This window comes from Ursus americanus, chromosome 3 (genome assembly GCF_024610735.1).
Source record: "Ursus americanus isolate L20-20 chromosome 3, mUrsAme1.1.p, whole genome shotgun sequence".
Classification (NCBI taxonomy): Eukaryota; Metazoa; Chordata; class Mammalia; order Carnivora; family Ursidae; genus Ursus; species Ursus americanus.
The window spans coordinates 72,145,993-72,167,833 of NC_142129.1; positions in this window are offsets into that span (position 1 = coordinate 72,145,993).

Sequence of the window (21,841 nt, forward strand, 5' to 3'; positions counted from 1 at the left end):
AAGCCAAATTACACTAGAATAATTATCGGTTAAGAACTCCTTCAGATGTATGTTTAACAATGAGATACCCTAAAGGATAGTGTCCACCCTGGAATTACCATTGTCTAAAGGTATCAAGCCAAAGAGAGAGTGATGAGTAGATATGAATGCCACAGCATCATTCGGCCACACAAACACTCTTACATCATCACTCAGCTGAGTAGCTATGTCTTTATATCAGATACTAGCTTGACTGGGACTCTTCTTTGCTTTGAGTGCTCAGAAAATGTTCCATGGCCCTGTAGGAAAGGTGGCTGTCTGAGAAATTTCAAATATTTCATATTCCTTTAATTGGTTCTCATTTTAAGCCTTCCCTGAACTCATGCAGGATTGTAAACCCTGAATGGAAAGTTCTTAATCTACCCTGAATCTTTTCCACCTGAAGAATTATTGAGCAGGAGATATGTAAATACTTTATCTCAGGTCAGTGAGCATATTCTATGCTCGTAATTAAAGATTTCATGAATTAAGTACTAGAAGGAAGGAAGTACTCATTTATGGAAAATCACCAGACGTTAAACTCATGAAGTCAGTGAAGATCACTAATGGTCTGTAATAATAGTAGCCACTATTTAATATATACCCACTTTGTTCTGTGCTTTGCCTTCACCATCACCTTTAATTCTCCCAGCTCTCTATGGCAATGTAGTCTAATAAGCACTTTACATGTGAAGAAAATGGGGCTCAAGCTGATTAGGTAACATGTTCAAGATCACAGAAGAAGATGGTAAAGCCAGGCTCTCTCCATTTCCAAGGCCCTTGCTCAATTCAGTCTGTAGCATGGGCTCTTTGACACCACAAAGATCTGTAGGTCATGGGATTTCCAACTGCTCATTCACTATGAGCTTCAGTATGATCTGGCCCAAGCTGTCTCAAGACTTAGGCTGCAGATTGGGTCGGAGTGAGCTCGTGGACATGGATGGAAAATTGAAAGATTAATGGAATTCAACTTCTATTTGGTCAACACTCACTAATGCCCAGGCTTGTGCACGGCACCATCTTTAAGATTGGGAAAAAGAGATGACAAAGAAAATCCATGGCACTCAAAGTTACAGGAACCTCTGGGACCCTATCCCCAGGATAATAACTTAGACATTTACAGTGAGTTATGAAATGCATTTTTGTTTAGAAGTTATAAGTGATTCTGGTAATCAGTAATTTTAGGAATGAGCTATATATTATATGATAAGATAAATATTTTTTTAAAAGCACTGATGAAGTTCACAGCAGGAAGTGGTTTATCTTCATTGGGCTTTTTAGGAAATGCATCACAGAAAAGGGACATGTGAACAGGGTCTTGAAGAATGAGTAATCATTTTCCAGGTGGAGAAAGACCTATGTAAGGCTATGAAGGGAAATTTTTAGTAGAGGGAAATCTTTTTCAAAGATGTGGATGCTGAAAAGTTGAACTGCAGAAAAGAAGTGTAGAAGATGAACTCAGGAAATAGTTTGGGTTATATTATAAGATGATTTATATGCTTAACTGAGTAGAAACTGTAATTCATTGAGGAACAAGTAGGCATTTTCAGCAAGGGGAGAAGACTTTATTTTGGCAGCAGTTGGCAGTTAGAAGAAGAATCAGACTGGGGGAGAGCAGGACAAGGACACCAGTGAAGGTCATAGTAATAATCAAACTTTGAGAAGATGAGCACACAATGGTCCTGAGAATAGCAAAGAGAAAATAATTTCAGAGACGTTTTAGAGATGAACTTAGCAGAACTTGGCAATAGAATGAGTGTGGAGGGTTTAAGGGGGAATCAAGAGGAAAAGCAACTAAGATTGTTACCTGAGGAGGTTAAATGGAGGGCAGTACCTTTAAAGAGGATACTATATGATAATTTGCTTTAGGGAGATAAAATTCAGTGACAAACATTTTGAATTGAAGAGCTCTGTGGAACACTTAGGAGATGTTTGTACCAGAGTCTGGAGCTCAGAAAAGAGTTAGAGGCTAGAGCCAAGAAACTAATTCAAACCAGATTCATACCGTGCGTTTGTTGAGACATGCCCCTTTGTTAAGTCCCAAAAGTTAAGGTAAGGTTAACTTAGGTTTGTTGTCATAAGAAGAACATCCCTATGAGGCTTTCTGAAACGGACACTATATTCTAAAATAGAAGAGCAGGTTATTAATCTCCATTAATTGTATTTCATGCTATTAGTCATTAAGCTAAGTATATTTGGCAAGTTCATCCAATTCACAGTATCAACTTGCCATACATTTTCCACTTCAATTTCCATTACTTATTCTCAGTCCTTTTTGAAAGAAATTTTTCAAGTCAAACCTACTTTCTGGGTCAGCATCAAGTTCACACCTGACCTGTCTTTTACTTTCTCTATATCAGCATGCACAAACAAAAGAGAAGATGAAAAACATTTGAAACAGACACTAGAGAGACATTCGGACTGATGTGCCTCCCATTGACTTACTTTATGAGCTTATTTTCAAAGTAAGGCACACCTGGGGCATTGAGTGACGCACAGAATGGTTAAGTCTAGGAAATCTTGATGTTCATCTCTTTGCCATCTATTGTGCGACACTGTGACACTTGATCCTGATGAAAGGTGTCAATTCAGTGCCAGATCCAGGATTAAACTTTGGAGGTCATTAACATGAGTATAGGGCTATGCTTATTTCACTACAAACACAGCTTCTTGTATTTCAAAATCTTTCTTTCACCAACATCATGGATATTCTATTCTCCTTAACTTTATAATAACATTCGCTTTTGGATTGTCTCTTCCTGACTCAGAGAAAGATGACTGCCAAAGATAATTACTTGGTTGTGATTAATGGATCCTTTTCAAAATTGCAGTCACCAGATTGGAAGTCAGATAACTTTTATAACATCAAAGAATACTATTATCAAAAGACTTTATTCTTTTTCATTTTGTTGAAAAAAAAAATCTGATGTCCCATTACATTTTAGGAGGTGACAATATGTTCATCAAAGAAGTGTTTTAGTACATATTTTACAGCTTATAAAAAGAAAAATGACAGCTACAAAAATCAAAAGCTTTCTCACTAATTGTGGATGAAAAGTGATAGTTGAGAAAGATGAATCACTAATTAGCTTAGGAAATCTTGACATTTCCTTTTTATTAAATAGGATGTGTTAATTAATTTGTATTTCAGATACCATAATTTTGGTTGAAAATGATTTGAAAGAATAAGAGCAATTTTGATCCTAACTGTGCCCAACCTCAGTGAATCCCATCTTTACAGGGAGCTACCCCAGGTACATGTTTTCAGCAAGTCATATTTTATTTGCATCTTTGGCCTAAATATAAACAGCAGGACTAGCAGAGAGACTGTCCCACAGACAGTCTTGCTTCTGCCTCTCCTTGTGAATCTGTGCTAGTCAGTCTCAGTAATGATGGTGGTTGAAAAGCCAGAGCTGCGAGGCTGGAAGGGACAAGGTGTTCTCCCTCCCCCCACCTCCTTCCCACAATGGCTTCTCCCTCCCCCCACCTCCTTCCTCTGTCACTGGTTATCAGGTTCTGAATGGTTCTCACTGTAGCAATTAAATGCCAGGTAATGGCCGTCCTTGGAGAAGAAAGGTTAAGACACAATCACTTGAGCCTATTTTATCCTTGACTGGTGTAGAACTTCAGTCATTATTTATGCAGGTACCATTTCCAACTCTCATTTTTTGCAAACTTAGAGATAACTTTAAAGGGAAATATATTTTTATGTTGTCTGAGAGAAGTGGCACAAAAGCAACCCTTTAATTAAAGAAATTCTTCATCATCATCACCAACGCCATCATCCCTCCCGCAGAGGTTGGCTACTACAAAGATACAGACATAAGAAAAAAGAGTCAATGCTTTCTGAGTACCTGCTACATTCCCAGCATTTTCACATACCTCATCCTGAATCACTCTTATAGCAATGTTCAGAGGTCTGTTCTGTTACTCCCATTTTATAGCTGTGAAGTAGATTATCACAGAGCATTATAATATGATAATTTTGCACAACTGGAAAATGTCTGCCAAGATTTCAAAGTCTTCTTCTACAGATACCGTACCACATCTTACAAAGAAATATCACTTCTCATTTATTCTCTTTTATTTTGGGCGGGAACTGTTCTGGGCAGCCAAGAATTAGTCAGTCACTTGGTCCGTCCCTGGCACAAATAGGGAGCACTGATGAGCCCTGAAGATGGGGTTTGCTTTGTTAGCTTTGCTGTTTTGTTTTTCTGTGCCCATTTTTCCAGTCTCCTTTGCAGTAAGGTGTGGCCAGTGAAACAAGTACTAACCATTACTCTGGACTTTCAGGAAAGCAACTTAAGCCTGAGAGGAACACTTCTTTTGCCTCTTGTTTTATTTCTCTTTCTTACTGCCCATTAGAGTGTCTGGCTCATAAGAGGTCCTCAAATGCTGCTTAGAAATTACAAAAATCATGCTGCTTCAATCCACTGCAAATTCAAGGAATCTAACCCAATATTTTAAGCTACTATTTTTTCCCATTTTCCTAGATTATATAAGTGTTGTCATTATGAGTTCAAATTCTCGAATATAATGTACTCCATGTAACATCATCAAGTATTGATCTAACTTTGCTGATTCCAGAGCATTTTTTTTTTGGAAAACCAAAAAGTACTTTCTCTATATATTTTCTTTTTTAAAATTCTGAAAAAAAAGTCCTAGAATATTAACAATATAGTTTCCATTCATTATTTTTTAGTAATACATTTATTTTTTGGCCCTGTTAGAGAATTACACAATAAGCAATGATTTTCTGTTAATCTATTAAAAACAGAGAAAGATAATTGAAAAAAACTATATTTCAATTGCTGAGCATCAAAGCTGATCTTGTGCTCAAAAGAAAAATGTAGAAAAGAAGTTATAATTTTCTCTCAATATGTCTAACTTCATGTTTATTCATGATAAAATACTTGGTTAAAAGTACTAAATAATTATTGAATAAAAATTAAAGGAGTAAAGTTGATTGTGTATTCTTGTTTTTTTAATAAGAGATGATTCAGATTGCAGTTCAGCCAGCATATTCATTTAACAGATTTCTTTAAACCTTTTGACATCTTTCCCGTATTTCTCCCACTCTTCACCCCCCGAGTGTTTATCCAAAAATGACAACAGTAACTCAAAAAGATTTCTGCATCCGTATGTTCATTGAAGCACTATTTAGGATGGCCACGATTTGGAAATACAACCTATATGTCCACCAATAGATGAATGGATAAATTTGTAATATATACATACACACACATATACACAATGGAATATTATTCAGACATAAAAAAGAACGCAATCTTGCCATCTGCAACAACATGGAGGGACCTCAAGGATATTATATGAAGTGAAATAAATCAGATGGATTTATAAATACTGTATGATCTCTCTTATACATGGAATCTAAAAAACAAACATGAAACCAAAGTCATTGATGCAGAAAACAGATTTGTGGTTGCTAGACCATATGGTAGTTCTATTTTGAGGAATCTCCATACTGTTTTCCACAGTGGCTGGACCAGTTTACATTCCCACCAACAGTGCACAAGGTTTCTCTTTACTCCACATCCTTGCCAACATTTGCTATTTTTTTTTATAAGAGCCATTCTAATAGGTGTAGGGTCATACCTCATTGTAGTTTTGATTTGCATTTCCCTGATGATTAATGATGTTAAGTATCTTTTTATGTATTTGTTGGTCTTCTGTATGTCTTCTTTGGAAACATCTCTTTTGAGATCTTCTGCCTATTTTTTAACCCCCCCCCATTTTTTTTGCTGTTGCATTGTATGAGTTCCTTATATATTTTGGATATTAACTCCTTATCAAACATATCATTTGTAAATATTTTCTCTCATTCTGTAAGTTGCCTTTTTATTCTGCTGATGGCTTCCTTTCCTGTGCACAAGTTTTATTAGTTTGATATAGTCCCACTTGTTTGTTTTTGTTTTTAGTTTTAGTATCAGAATCAAAAAATCAAGGAGTTTACTGCCTATATTTTCTTCTGGGAATTTCATGGTCTATGGTCTTATGTTCAAGTCTTTAATCCATTTTGAGTTGATTTTTGTTTATGGTACAAGATAGTGGTCCAATTTTCCCAGTACCATTTATTGAACAGATCGTCATTTCACCATTGTATATTCTTGACTCCTTTGTCTTAAGTTAAATGGACATATGTGCACGTATTTATTTCTGGGCTCTCTATTCTGTTCTATTTATCTTTGTGTCTATTTTTATGCCAATTCCATGCTGTTTAAATTACTACAGGTTTGTAATAGACTTTGAAATGAGGGAACGTGATGCCTTCACCATTGTTCTTCTTGTCAAGACTGCTTTGCCAATCTCTTTACATTCATTTACTCATTCTAGAAAGATATTTTAAGTACCTCCTACATGAGGGCAAATAGGGGTTTACAGAAATGAAAAACACAATTTCTGTCTACAAGGGGACTTGAATCTAGGAGAGGGAATCAGGCAAATGAACAAACAAATGAGTCACAACATAAATGCTACAAAGGAAGTAACACTAGGACGCAGCGGAGGAACACAGACTGGGGAAATAAATTCCTCTTGAGAAACAGGTCAGAAAACATCTTTTTAAACATCCCTTTTCTGAGGATGTTTAAAGGAAGTGCTGGGGAAAAAAGCAAGTGTTCGTATTCAGAGGCAGGCATTCTAGGCAAAGATCATTCAATAAGCAATGACATAAAGACAGGAGAGAGACTGCTATGTTCAGAAACCATGAGAAGTTCAGGGTGGTTGAAGCAGCAACTGCACGGCGGAGCGGAGAAAGCTGGTGAGTAAAGCAGCCAGATATCCAAGGGCCTCCGGTGTTGGGAGACAGACTCGATTAGCAGAACATGCATGCAAAACATGCAAAAACAGTGGCAGAGAACCAAATAATCAGGTTTGTGTGTTTGAAGCCACGCTGACAGCAGAATGGAAGACAGTTCTAGGATCCAAGGCTGGAAGCGGGGACACCAGATAGGCGTCTATTGCAAATACCCAGGTGAGACGTGATGAGATGCTCAGTGAAGACAGCAGCGTGAGTTCTGAGGTGAGACATGGTATTTTAGGGACACGTGGTGGTAACATTTACAGAACAAGCAGCTATTTGAACACAGGGCATTCGGCAAAGGGAGAAATCTGGGCTTACTCTCTTCTTTCTGGTTGGAGGATCAAGTGGGCGTGTTGGATCTATCCAGTGTGAAGAAACAGGAGCCAGCAGGTTAGAGATAGCAAACATAAGGCTGAATAACTTCTCCCTCTTTCCTTTTTGTGATCCCTGTTGATTTCAAACCTTCTGGAAGTCCAGCCTCCTCCCCTCACTTTCTCCTCTCCTCAAGTCCTCATTCCACAAGAGCTGTTGAGTGAGGGCATCTGATTGGAGTCCTCCCCAAGTTTCAAACACCATAGGATGAACAAACTTTTTGAGCACCTGTTATTTTTACATTGATGGTAAAATATAAAAACAGATGATATTTACAAAAGCATGATTTTGAGTCTTAGTTTCTAATAGTTTTCTGTTATCACATCTTTTGCTATCGTGGTAAATACACATAACCTAAAATGTATGACCTTAATCATTCTGAAGTGTACAGTTCAGTGGTACTGATTTCATTCATATTGTTGTGCAACCATCATTGTCTATCTTCAGAACTCTTTTCATCTTGCAGAACTCTGTATCCATTAAACAATAACTCCCCATGACCCCTGGTAACCACCAGCCTTCTTGCCTTCTTCCCTCCCTCCTCCCCTCCCTTACTTCTTTCCTTCCTTCCTACCCTTTCCTTTTTTTCTTTCCTTCCTTTCTTCCCTCTTCCCTTCTCTTCTCCCCTTCCTTCCTCCCTCTTTCTTTGTTTCTTTCTCTTTTTCTTTTTTTCTTTCACTCATTCTTGTACCCCCTTTTTCTTCCACACCCCAGTCTCTGGTAACCATCATTGAACTGGAGGACATTATACTAAGTGAAATAAGCCAGACACAGAAAGACAAATACTACATGATCTCATTTATATGTGGAAGATAGACAGACACAAAGTCAAACTCATAATAATATAGCAGAATGGCAGTTGCCTAATAATAAAAATAGTTTAAAATCTTCACTTAAAAAGAGATACTATATCCTAGTTTTTGTTGTTAAAATCTATGTATACACTCACGGATAATATCCAAAAGGTTTAAAGACTAAGGGACATGGGCAAAGGCCAGTCAGAACATATGGCCAATGACCTAAAACAGACTCCAGCCCTCATATTCTACAGGTGCTTGTCATCTGGACATCAGCAGGCAAAAACTCAGAATATATACAGAGATGTCAATCAGCAACAGTAGTGATTTAGACTACATTTTGGAACAAGAAAATATCAAGGCAAATTTAGTTTAGTCACTATTAACAGCAAAAAAATGAGTAATTATATCTTGTATTCCTTTAAAGATTTTATTTATTTGTCAGAGAGAGGGTGAGAGAGAGAGCGCACAAGCAGGGGGAGCAGCAGGCACAGGGAGAAGCAGACTCCCCACTGAGCAGGGAGCCCAATGCGGGACTCGATCCCAGGACCCTGAGATCATGACCTGAGCTGAAGGCAGGCACTTAACCGACTAAACCACCCAGGCATCCCCATCTTGTATTTTTTATAAATAGTAACAGTTTTGGTGAAAGAATGATGGATATTTATGAAAAAATTCAAGCAATAGAAAAGACTGAGATACTAAAATCCTAAATCACCTAAAACTGAGAAATTAACTATCATTTAAAATTGTGTGAACATTATTTTGAACACCTCTTCTTTCATATGTAAAGAATGTTCAATGGATTGAAAAATAGGATCATAGCCATACACAATTTTTAAATAAGAAAGATTTTAATTTTATTTGAATACAGCAAAAGAAAGTACACTAAATGTGAAGAAACTGCTGAACTTCAGACAAATGTTTTCTTAATAAGACCTATGAGTTCTTAAAATACCTCTCTAAAGTAAGAACGAATTTTTTGAAAAGCAAACTGGTAGTTTGAAGAAAAATGTGTTGTAGTTTGGATCAGCATTAGTTGACTCCTTGTTATAAAGATAATTAGCTCCTTTATGTTACTTAAAAATACCCAGCAAAACTCTAAACAAAATACGGCAAGCCAAATCCATATAAATATAGACAATGTAAATTATTTGTAAGTCAATGTAAATAATAGTGCACACTGTCCAAGTTGGGTGAATCCCAAGAACACCAAGGTTTGACGCAGATACTTCTACATGTAATTCATGTGCTAAAAATTTAAAAGAGAGAAAACAGCAAAGGATTTTCAAAATCGACACACAAATTTTAATATTCAACACCTGTACATGACAAACAGGCAAATAAACCAACAAACAAAACCAAATCTATGTCCTATGGTATGATCCTTACAGTGTTCCTCCCTAAGTGTAAATGTTCAACGGTAAAGATGGCCCCTCCATCTCCCTCTTATGCCAATGCCCAGGGAGGGGGGTGAGTGGTGGGGGGGGGCGGTTAGAGCTCTATTCATAGGCTCTTCAGACAGGGCTCTTGGGACTGTTTTCAGGGAAACTGCTTTTCACAGAAGATCAGAATAGGTTTACTTAGATGCTTATTCTCTACCACATCTTGTTCTATATTCTTGAATACTTAACAGTTTTACATTTCATAGTAAGTTCATTTCCTATCTCATAGCCAGAAACTCATTATGGATGATAAAACTTAATAATCATGAAAAACACCTGTCATCTCTCTACTCAATGAAACAAATTATTTTCCATGAGATCAGTTCTATATTGGTAATTAAATTATTTCTTGAGAAGAGACCATAAGTGCTTTTGATGTTTACAACTGAATTCCTAAATTGGAGTATGTATAATACAATCACATGGGAACAGATGGATGATGGCACCAATGACAGATCAGATTAAGTAAATTAATTAATTAATTGGATCAAGGAGTTTCTAATAAAATAATAGCAGTAAAATCCCTGTGCAGACTTTACTAGTAATGAAGAAATTTCAAGGGTCCAGAAATAGCACATTTTGTTTTCCTCCAATTCTCACCTGAACATCAAATGTCATATTCCAAATTTTGTATTTGGTGGTGACTGAGAAGGGAGAGAGATTCATTTGAGTCTTCTACTTTTTAATTACTTTGAAAAATGGGTCAAAATAAATGTGATTATTTTTACAATCTAATATTTTGATTTTCTGATCTCTTTCATTTAAACTTTTTTTTTCTCTCCAGAATGTCTATTCTAGTGTACTTTTTAACAGTTATACTGTTAAAAGTTGTGAAGTACTAATTTCAACTGAATATTTAATAACCTGACCTTTCTTTAGACTAGTACACCCTAAGCACAGATCCTAATTTCTCAAGGGCTTAGGGTGTACTCTAGCTTCATAAGTAGAAACTCACCAAATAATATTTAAGGGTCTCACAATATTCAGACACCATCCAAAGAGGATACCATGTACCCTAGGAAAGATCAGCTCCCTCAGAAAGGCTGACCAGGTGCTCCCTCCTGCACCTCTCCACAACATCGATCTATTTTGATCTTTTTAAAACTTTCTCATTTTGTCTGTGGGGGAAACACTTAATACCCCAACTCCATCTCTTGGCTGGTAACTTACCAATCACCACACTTGCAGATGAAGTGACATGCAGAGACCACAGAGCGCCCTGCCTAAGCCCAGAGATTTAACTAAAGTAAAAACAGGACTGGAATTCAGGCCAGCAGATCCCTAGCCCTCTACTTCTAACGAGACAATGTTTCTCTCTGTGTTCACTGGATCATTTTAATGCAAACCAATGCATGTGCTTATATGTTTGTAACTTCCAGGCCCCACCACACAACCATAGAATCAGGTTTTCCAGTAAGAGAGCCATCTGTAGTATTCACAATATTTGACAATAACTATGGCACAGATAGAGACCATTCAGAATGGGATCAAATCTAGTCATAAAGGACACCAGCTGTCAACAATGGATGTTTGGTAGTGGTATTTACCAGACAAATATCAGTGCTGACTTCATCCACTACTGAGAACCCTGTATAAGCCCCTTTCTCCTGCCTCTTTGGTGCTCCAAAATGGGGATCTACTATTTGTTTCCTTGTGCCAGGACTGCATGAATTTTTGGAAGTATGAAATCTCTGAGATTAAGTACTTACAATGAAAATAGACTTGAGGATTTTCCCCCTAACATGTTAAGTGATAAAACTCTTATCTCAAGTTTTAGATAATGACTATTTGATATTAAGATTTGAAAAGTGCCTTGGCATTTCTACAATAAAGACATAGAATACTGCCTCTGAATATTCATTCACTACACAGTATTTACCAAGAAAAATAATAACTCCGTTGTCACTATTGATTTATTACCAATACTAACCATATTAGGGTAACTGTAGGAGTTAAAAGTAACTATAATTACTTTCAACAGAATGACAGATTTTATGACTTTCTTTATACAGTATTTTTAAAAAGTGAAATTCTTGGCCAAGCTTTTGTTCTTTTATTTTGAATGGATTCCATTTGCAAAGGTAAGCCATGTAAGTTCATGACCGGCAGCTCAAATTTTGTTCTTTTGGGCTTGTTTTCCTAGGAAACCCTTGGGAAATTGATTTGAAATACTGAATGGGAATTCAGTGAATAGACACTAAAAATTTACGATGGACAAATAAGATGTGACCTAGCCCAGAGAACAAAATGAAAGGTTCGTGCAGTAGGGTCAGTAGCTCTGACTTCAATTTCAGCTCAGTGGTAACCTTCTAATACTTTCTTCCATTGAGTGACAGGATAAGAAGCCAAAAGCAGAAAATCAGACTAAGTCTCCCGGGCAGAAAGTCAGAAGTTTCCAAAGAAGCCCTGGGAGTGACTCAAAAAGAGCAACATAATTCTCGTAGGCATCTGTCGACTTGATTGTTTATGGCTAGCTTGTTCCTTTTTTAAGGCAGCAACAGGGAAAAACAGAGTGAAACTTGAGACTTCTTTAAACAGAGATATTCATCAGAGAATAGAAAAGATTGAAGTGAGTTCACATAAGGGACATTTCAACAGATGTAGTCAATACAACATCACTTATTAGATTCTTCCAGGTATTGTCTGACCTGTGGTATGTGATTATTAAAAGTTCTATTCACAAACCTCTTAAAAGTGCCTGCATTTCAACAGCAGAAATTTTCTTGGGTAAATCAGGTTCTTTTGATTTATTTGGAGAAAATATTGATTTAATTCTCAATTAGTTTTTGTTTTATTCAGCAGACTACTGACATTAATATTTTAAAATAGATAACATTGTTTTGGAATTGCTTAAGTAATATAACCTACATTCTTCTTTGTTTATAGTAGAGAAAGTTAAAAGTAAAATACAAATAAGATATTGATTTTACAGGAGAATGAACAATTTTCCTATTTCCGTTCTCTTTTTTCTCATATACTCTTATTTGCTGTTTGTACGTTAGAAGTATCTAGAAGCCACACTGTATTTAGTTATACCATACACATTGGGAACACTTTCATTGGCAACTAATATGTTTGAATAATCAGAAGCAATAGGTAACATTCGTTGGAAAAGTACTATTTGTGAGGTGCCCTATTAAGCATTTCACAAGAAGTAACTTAACCATTTATCACAATCCTAAGATATAGGTCTTTTCCCCCCCAAGTTTTGGGTTAAATTCCAGTTAGTTAGCATACAGTGTAATATTAGTTTCAGGCATAGAACTTAGTGATTCATCACTTACATACAACACCTTGTGCTCATCACAAGTGCCCTCCTTAATCTTCATCACCAATTTACCCCTTGCCTCCACACACCACCCCTCCAGCAACCCTGCTTGCTCTCTCTAAAGATACAGATCATATATCAGGCACAGCCAGGAAAATTAAAATTTACAGAGATTAAATAATTTGTCCAAGATTACAGGCATCAAAGGTAGCAGGGTTGGACTATGAATCTATGTCAGCTTGACTCCTGAGCATACCCTCTCTACTCTACATTTCCTCTGGTTATATGTATGTAAAATTATATAATAATTGCTACTGTATTCAAGAAGTTAAAAAGTAAAGCTATTTAATTCAATATGACTAAAATTGTAACATTTCCTCCCTTAGTATTAGCACTTTTTGTATCATCTGCTAGTACTTGCTAACAGGAAAACAAACACAGGTGCAAGATGAAGGATGGGATCATTATCATCCTTTCATTGACAACAAAACTGTAGAAATCTGGACTTTGCTCGCCAATATCTGGGTTAGAAATTCAAATGATGATTGATCAGTGGTTGGAAACATATGGCTTTCCTATAATTTGAATTTTTTTTTCAGGCCTGCTTGTAGAATCACTTTGTGGTCATGCTATTTTTTTATACTTTTCATGTATAAACACCTTAATTATATTATTTAACACTTTTAACTTAATTTACAGAGTTCATCTTATCCTCTTTTAACTGAGCCCCAGAAGACACATTGGGACATGTCTGTCCCAATCACAGTTACCTTGACCATTCTGATTTCCTTATTTCCAAAAACATGCAGGAATTGTTTCTGAAATATTTTTAGGTATACCATTTTGAGGGTAGTATATTTATATGGCAGACTTTAGAAAGAAAAACTGTCAATGTCTGAATGACTTTATTTCTATGAATCTAGAGGACATCTATAGGGAAACTAACTCCAGCTTATCATTTACACCCACTGTTGCATTTTAAATGTATTGCAATTTAGATGCCTCCTAATTTCAATACAAGCACTCTTAGAAGTACTTGACTGACAATTTCTATTGCCATGTTCATTATCCCCACATTTAGATTAATGTCACATCCTAATATGTTTATAAGTAATTCTGTAGTTTTATGGGTACATTATTGCATCCTACAAAATGGGCTTACGCTATAAGATCTTTTTTCTGTCTCATTACTGATAAATGTTCATTGATTTTCTTCATCATCTTTTGAGTATGTTTAAATTTACCAAAAAAGTGGATCCCATCAATATCCCTGACCACGTACTGATGTTTACAGATGTTCCATGGTAATAATGTTTCTAGAGGATGATAGTTTAATGCTTCCCTGTTGGAGGATAATGAGTTTAAACATCATTTGGAAGCTCAATGATCTCTTTATTTGGAGACTGATTCAGAGTATGCCGAAGATCCTAGTTCACTTTGATTTCACGCCAAAAACTTCTGAGAGCAGTAAATGCAGCACAGAATTCAGGAAGTAAATGGAAAATATGTCTAATTTTTGTGACTTTAAATTTAAAGGTGAAGGAACAGATTTTATTTCCTTTAATTCCCTAAGTTTTACAGAAAAAAAAAAGATCCTCTGAGTTAGTGCACTGATCCCAAATCAATTATAATAATGAGTGTCTCTGAACAATGTAGGGAAGGAAACACATTGTATTCATCATTTCTGTTCACTAACATGGAGCATAGAGTCTGGTTCACAGTAGGTAATAAGTATACATTTGTGGAATGCATCAGTTAATAAATTGATTATAATTTATGATTTTGTTTATGATTACAATCAGTTTATAAAGTATAAACCACTCTTTAAATCAAAGTCTGATGGTTTTAAAGGCTGAATAATACTACAATTAGAAAACCAAAGAACTGGTTGTGTGTTCCTACCTAACACCATACTGGACACACCACATATGTAAAATAAATATTTAATGTATGAATGCATTAGTGAAATCACCAAGCAAATCTAACTCCAGTGATTAAACTATCACACTATTTGGTCACAATATCACATCTTTACTATTCAAATGATTGTCTTTTCAAGGAATAGCCATAGTTTCACTCCTAAATCTTGAAATATATTCATTTATTACATATGAATACTAGTTCTTTTTTGTTTTTTCACAGTTCTCTGTGAAACATTGTTCTTTGGTGGCGTTTTTTGAAATATGAAATATTTAATCATATAAAATTTGGTTTGATTTTTTGAACTCTATCATCATTTTAGATTTCAGAGTCTTCTTGAAAAATAGAAGTTAAGGCTGATAGCAGCCTAAAAAAGAAATAGTTATTTTTTAGAACAATAGAATAAAAGCAAACACCCTACTAGATATTATTCACTTTGATCTATTCATTATTTTAAAAGAAAAGAATGCATACACGCCCAGATATTAAAGCTTACCACTATTTGACATTTTTTTTCCCCACAAAATAAAATGGCATGCATTTATTCATGGAAAATACAGAAAAACGTAAAGAGAAAATTAAGTTCATATGGCATGTCTGAATCAAATCAAAGTTTTTGTATCTCTAAGCTAATTCAAAAGTAGTTTCCCTGCTCTTGGGAAATTGTGATGGTTTCATAAACCCTACTAAGACTTTAGGGAGATAATTATACTTTTTTTCATTCACCAGGAGTAATTGTAAATAGATATTCTTCATACAAGGGGATGATTGAATAGAATGTGTCTATCGAATATTATTAGAGAGAATATTTCTACATGGTATGACTTCTATACTAGAAGTAATTTAGGGCAATTGCTACCAACTCATATTAGAATAATGGAAGGAAATGACATATATTCACTGTGTTGAAATTTGTAGGAAAAAAGTGTCCTTGCAAATCTCTCATAAATTATTTTGATACTTAAAATCTTTGATTTCAAAAGCAAAGGAAAACTTCATACTCATTAGAATAGCTATTATAAAAAAAGAAAAAAGAAAAAGAAAGAAGGAAGGAAGGAAGAAAGGGAGAAGGAAGGAAGAAAGGAAGAAAAGAAATAAAAACCAAGAAACTAACAAGTGTTGATGAGGACGCAGAGAAATGCGAGCCCTCATGCATCCCACAAATAAGTTCAAAGCTCATATATTTTGAACTATTTTTCAAGGTGAAAAATAATTCTAAGACAAAACTGCACTTGATACTTCTCAGTTGTATTTTTACTGTGATATGAACTATCAATAAAAAATATTAAAACAAACGAGAGCTTCATATTAATTCATGCCAATTTAAAATGTGTTTAGAACATATAAAACTCACTGATTTTTTCTTCTCTCTTGTGGTAAACATATCTAAGTTAGTGAGAGGTCTATTCACATTTCCTGTCAGACAAAAATATATAGAAAGATGTAGATAGGAGGTATGTGATACCTTTTCTCATAATTAATATATATATATGTATATATATATATTTAGAGAGAGAGGAGAAGAGGGAGAAGGAGAGAGAGAATCTTAAGCAGGCACCATGCTCAGTATGGAACCCAACATGGGGCTCGATCTCATGACCTGAGATCATAACCTGAGCCAAAATCAAGAGTCAGATGCTTAACTGACTGAGCCACCCAGGCACCCCAGCTTAACCAACCAAGCCATCCAGGTGCCCCCACTAAAATATATTTTAAAATATCAAGTTTGGTAGTGAGAGTAAAATGACAATGAGCTAATAAAAAGCGTTCATCTAATCTGGTTCTAGGTGCATTTATTTAGTTCAAACAAGTCCATAGGGTTGCCAAAAGAGGTACTGAAATATGCTAAAGGGTATTTAGTTTGCTTGTTTTTTTTTGGGGGGGGCAGCTTCAGTTGTCTTTTTTTTTTTTTTATCCCCCCTCAGGTTGAGTGACTAATTTCATGAGAAAGTCAGCCAATTCACTGAGACAATCCTTTCCATGAAAATGAGCAATCCACTTCCATATAATGACAAGCCACATTAATTCCCTGTGACTTAGGTCCTTCTGCAAAAATTGAAGAAAATGATGCTTTTTGCATATTTCTCAAAGGTACTCTGGGTAGTAATGAGATAGTGTCTTTAGAGCACTAGGAGTTCCCTGAGGAGATGTACAATACAAACTCAAATTACCACTCCATTATGATTTATCTTTGCTTTATATAAACTGTTTACTGTTAGTAGCATTTTCCTTGTAGAAACCTTTTATATTGCTGAAGTGCATTAGCCATGATGTTTATTTCTACTCCTTGCTCTTCAAGAGTCTGAGGCTACAAAACAGAGAACTCTCAACTGCATTAGGAGCAACTATTGTCTTCCAGGACTAATTTGTCCTTAAATGACTTCTATACAGCAAGCAGATTGGAAAATGTGAGCAAGAGCTCCCAAGAGACAAGTGAAATGCAACCAAGGGTAACAGGAAAGATAATTTCCAATCTCATGAAGGTACTGGAAGATGGGCCCAGCTAACATCACAAAACATACAGAGACAAAGAGACTCTCTCAGCCTTGGCCTTATGTGCAAGGAGCCAAGGTCCATTTTGCACCCTCTCTCCAAGTCAGCCCTCCAGAAGCTACCATTCTCCTAGTCATCTGGGTTCCACCACCAAGAGTCGAAGTTGCTGTCTCTCATGTTCAGGGCCCAGGATAAAGTCTTCTCCATTTTTTTTTTTTTCCTTCTCAGGTGTCAGGGCTGCCATCTTAAAAGTTTATTTACCTCACCTTTCCTAGAGTATTCCAGCTGCCATCTGCTACCACCAGGCTGATTTTCCTGAATCTGAACTCTTTTCTACTTTCAACTCATCTAGTAAACTTGTATCTGACTCCTGCCTCAATCTCAGGATCCTTTATCATTTAAGTTCAAGCATAGTAATGCAGCAGTTTCAAACACAGGGGTGATGGCCAAAAGATTGCACTTCTAAGTATTGGCTGTTCTTTACTAGCTGCAGAATTTTCCAGAAAATTGCTTCCCTAATTCTCAGTTCCCTCAGCTGTAAAGTGAGAGAAATAATACTTCCCTCTCTCTCTCTCTCCAGGGGGTGGTTGTTAGGAATAAGAGAAAATGTAGGCAAAGTGTTGAGAAGAGTATCCATTTCTTCATCTATAACAAGTGGTAGTTGCTGTTGTTGTATAATTTGGCTTCATTCTAGCCACGAAAATCACATCTTTTAACAGTATACAACAACAACAACAACAACAACATAATAATAATAGTAGCTAACATTTGTTGAATACCTCCTAGATGTTGGGTCCTAGAAGAAGTGCTTTATATATGTCAACCCATTAATTCTCAAAATATTCCCTTAAAACAAATGTGATAGTTACTTCCATTTTACTGACAAAGAAGTGTGGCACAGAATGATCACATAATACTTAGGTTAAATCAGTAAGTCAGGGAGCTGGGACTCAAATCTTGTAAATCTGGCTCCACTGCACTGGTTCCCAATTCAATCTCTTTGCCATTCCCTCACTTGAACCTGTGGGCTATTATTTCTTTCTTGAAATTTCTTCCCTTTCAACCTCTAGATTCCCACACCGTATGCATTTTTTCAAGTTCCCCCTTTTCTAGAAAACCCTTCCAGTTCTCACTGCATTTATTTTTTTTTTCCTGAATGTTAATAATCCTGTGTTATATAATACGGTACGTAATTACACATTGCATATTATTTTTAGAAATTTTCTCATGCAGGCTATTTTTTTTCTCTTAGTTCCTTCTATTACCTCTTCTAGTAGCCTAGACACGACTCCTTTATCCTTCCTATTCACAGTACAGTACTGAGTACATTTCAATCTGTTCTCAATGAATATGTAGCAATCGTTACACATCATAATCTTAGGCATAATATCACCTTGCCTGTATAGTGCTATATTACGCATTTTATATATGCTATCTCATTTGAAATTGCATGATTATTCACATACAAGATTACTCAATAAGTATTTGATGGGGTCTTAGCTTCACCTTCATGTTATCAGGCTTGACTGGAAAGCAAGTTGAGTATCTCTCTGGAACCCCTATACAAGCCCAAACTCACACAGTTCCTAAGTCTTTCTCAGAAGAATGAGAAGCTATGATGCATAAAAACAATTTCTCTGAAGTCTGAGAACACCAAGTTTGATCTACAGAATGCTTAGATAGGTCCATTTTTTATTTAAGACATTTTGAGAACTTATAATTTTCTAAGACCGTTTCCTTAAGAGTCATACATAAGTAGAGCTCTTACCACCAGGCAATTTCCTCTGACATTTTCTTTGAAATTTCCCATCGTTTCCCCGTCATCAGATTACTCCTCCTTGTAGCTTTTGGTGTTGTGCTGGGCGCTTCCTTCCCCCTCCTCTGTGATTACAGCCTCTAACATGGCCAGGCAGTTAGGAAGTCCACCCTTTAATCAACATTTGTCCGTGTGAGGCATAATTGGCCTTTTCATCTTACTAGTGATGATGAGCTGCCTATGCAGGCTGGCAACATTTTATTACTTCTCAGTAATATCTGCCCTCTCAAATTGAAATAATTTAATGTTTGGACCATTTTGGCAGCCTTTCTGATTCTCAAATAAATTGTGCTAAATATAAATCCATGTTTACTGAGAGACCTCCCACAGTGCTGAAGATATTTTGATTATCTTTTAAATTAGAACAAAGGAGACTTAGATATTGGGCTTTTTTATCTAATTCTCTATAAAATGTGGTGCATAAAGTCAATTTCAGATCTATGTTCCCTCAAATCAAAGATCTTCACAGATAGGTGAACTTGCCTTTATCCTTTCTAAGGAGGGCAGACATGATTCCAAAGCAATACCACCTCTGGGTTCTGAACTGAGTTTGTAACGGTCCAAAGAAGGGGAACTTTATAAAATGTGTTCTTATGCTTCTATATAGAAAATATAAATGAGTCAGATTAAAAGTAGTTGATGTAACAGTTCTTCAAAACTACAGGCTATATCTGAGTTTTATACTTGGGCTCATAAAAGAATTTCATAAAACGTAGTCTTTCAGCTCTGAAATTACAGGAAGCTGGCATAACAAAATTTCTTTCATTTTTTCCTCTGCTAATAAAACACCCGATTTCTTAAGGGAAAAGACAAACATTTGTGAATGCTTCTGTGCCAAGCAGTGAGCTACACATTTTTCACAGATACTATCTAAATTTACCTTAGATACTTTTGGAAAAATGTTAAGCCTGTTCCACGGATTAGTGAAATAGGTGACTATCTTTCCCCGTGACATCACTGGAATCACAATTTTTAATATCAGTTTTCTTTAAAGGGACTTCAAAAATATATACATTTTAACTGTGACAACATCAGGGTCATTCAGTTGTGGTAGTTGTTGAACTAGTCAGGGAAGCTCAGAAAGGGGGCCTGTCTTCTCGCTGTTCCATTCCACCCGCTCTGTAGGTGAAGATCTCCACCCCCACCCCAACGACCTGGGATGAAAATCACCTCAGTTTACTTAGTTTCTCCTGTCACTCTGGGAAAGGAAATAAATACCCCTTTTGGTTTTAGTTAAAAAAAGAGAGAGAGAGAGAGAAAGAAGGAATCCACTTCTTTGTATTAAAAATGTTCAATGTTTAAAGATTTTTTTCCCCTCTCTCCATCTTGGGCCAGTCCCAGTCTGTAAACCTGTAGGTGAAGATGCTTCTTCTCTGTGACTCATTTTACTTCCTTCCTCCCTCACAGTGCTATTTCTGACTCTCAAGGTCAGACCTGGTGAAGAGAAGATTCATGAAGAACAGCAAAGCCTGACACAGCTGGACAGTCATAAGCTGTATCCGATCATTCTCCATGGCAGTTGTCAAGTCTCTATTTCCTTCTCGGATGTGTTTGTGATTTTCTCAGAGATACTTTCTCTATGTCATCTACTGTATTACAATTCCCTTGATGGAACCAGTGCCTCCTCCAGCCTAGCTGCTTTGTTCCACCTAGACTGTTGGCTCCTCTCCTGAGAACGCTCAAAATTCCTGCAATGAGCATTGCTAAGAATGCAGGTGTTGAAGGATCACTGATAGTTGAAAAAAATTTTGCCAAGATCCTCAGAAGTTGGTTATGACACTAGGCTTAGAGATTTTGTGAATATGGTGGAAAAAAAAATCAGTGATCCAAGTAAGGTTGTAAGAACTGCTTTATTGGATGCTGCTGGAGTGGTCTCTCTGTTAACTACGGCAGAAGTTGTAGTCACTGGAATTTCTAAAGAGGAGAAGGACCCTGGAACAGGTGAAATGGGTGGAATGGGAGGTGGTCTAGGAGGTAGCAGGTTCTGATATCTAGAATAGTGCTTTACCATCATTAATGAACTGTGAGAGGGAAGTCAAGGCAGAGCTCCTCAAGAGTAACTTCAGAGAAGTTGGCTAAAGGAAATGACCGAAAAGGCTGGCTGATGTTTAAGAAAATCACTACAACCATGGGGCACCTGGGTGTCTCAGTCAGTTAAGCATCCTACTCTTGGTTTCAGCTCAGGTCATGATTTTGGGGTCATGGGATTGAGCCTCATGTCAGGCTCCACTCTCCATGCAGAGTCTGCTTGAGATTCTCTTTCTCCCTCTTCCTCTGCCATTCCCCCTCACTCATGCACGCCCCTTCTCTCCCTCTCTAAAAATAAATAAATCTTTAAAAAAAAATCACTGCTTTGCCACCAACCTGCTAAGTAACTATAAGGAAGTTAAACTCTCCATGCCTGCTATCTTTTTTTTTTTTTTTACGTTAGTCACCATACAGTACTTTGTTAGTTTTTGTTGTAGTGTTCCATGCTTCATTGTTTGTGTAGAACACCCAGTGCTCATTGCAATACATGCCCTCCTTAATACCATCACCAGGCTAACCTATCCCCTTACCCTCTCCCCTCTGAAACCCACAGTTTGTTTCCTGGAGTCCACAGTCTCTCATGGTTTGTCTCCCCCACTGATTTCCCCCCCCTTCATTTTCCCCTTCCTTCTCCTAATGTTCTCCCTGCTATTCCTTATGTTCCACATATAAGTGAAACCATATGATAATTGTCTTTCTCTGCTTGACTTATTTCACTTAGTATAACCCCCTCCAGCTCCATCCATGTGGATACAAATGGTGGGTATTCATCCTTTCTGATGGCTGAGTAATAGTCCATTGTATATATACATGCCTGCTACCCTAATCTGTGAAAAGGGATACTAATAAGTACTAGTGTTT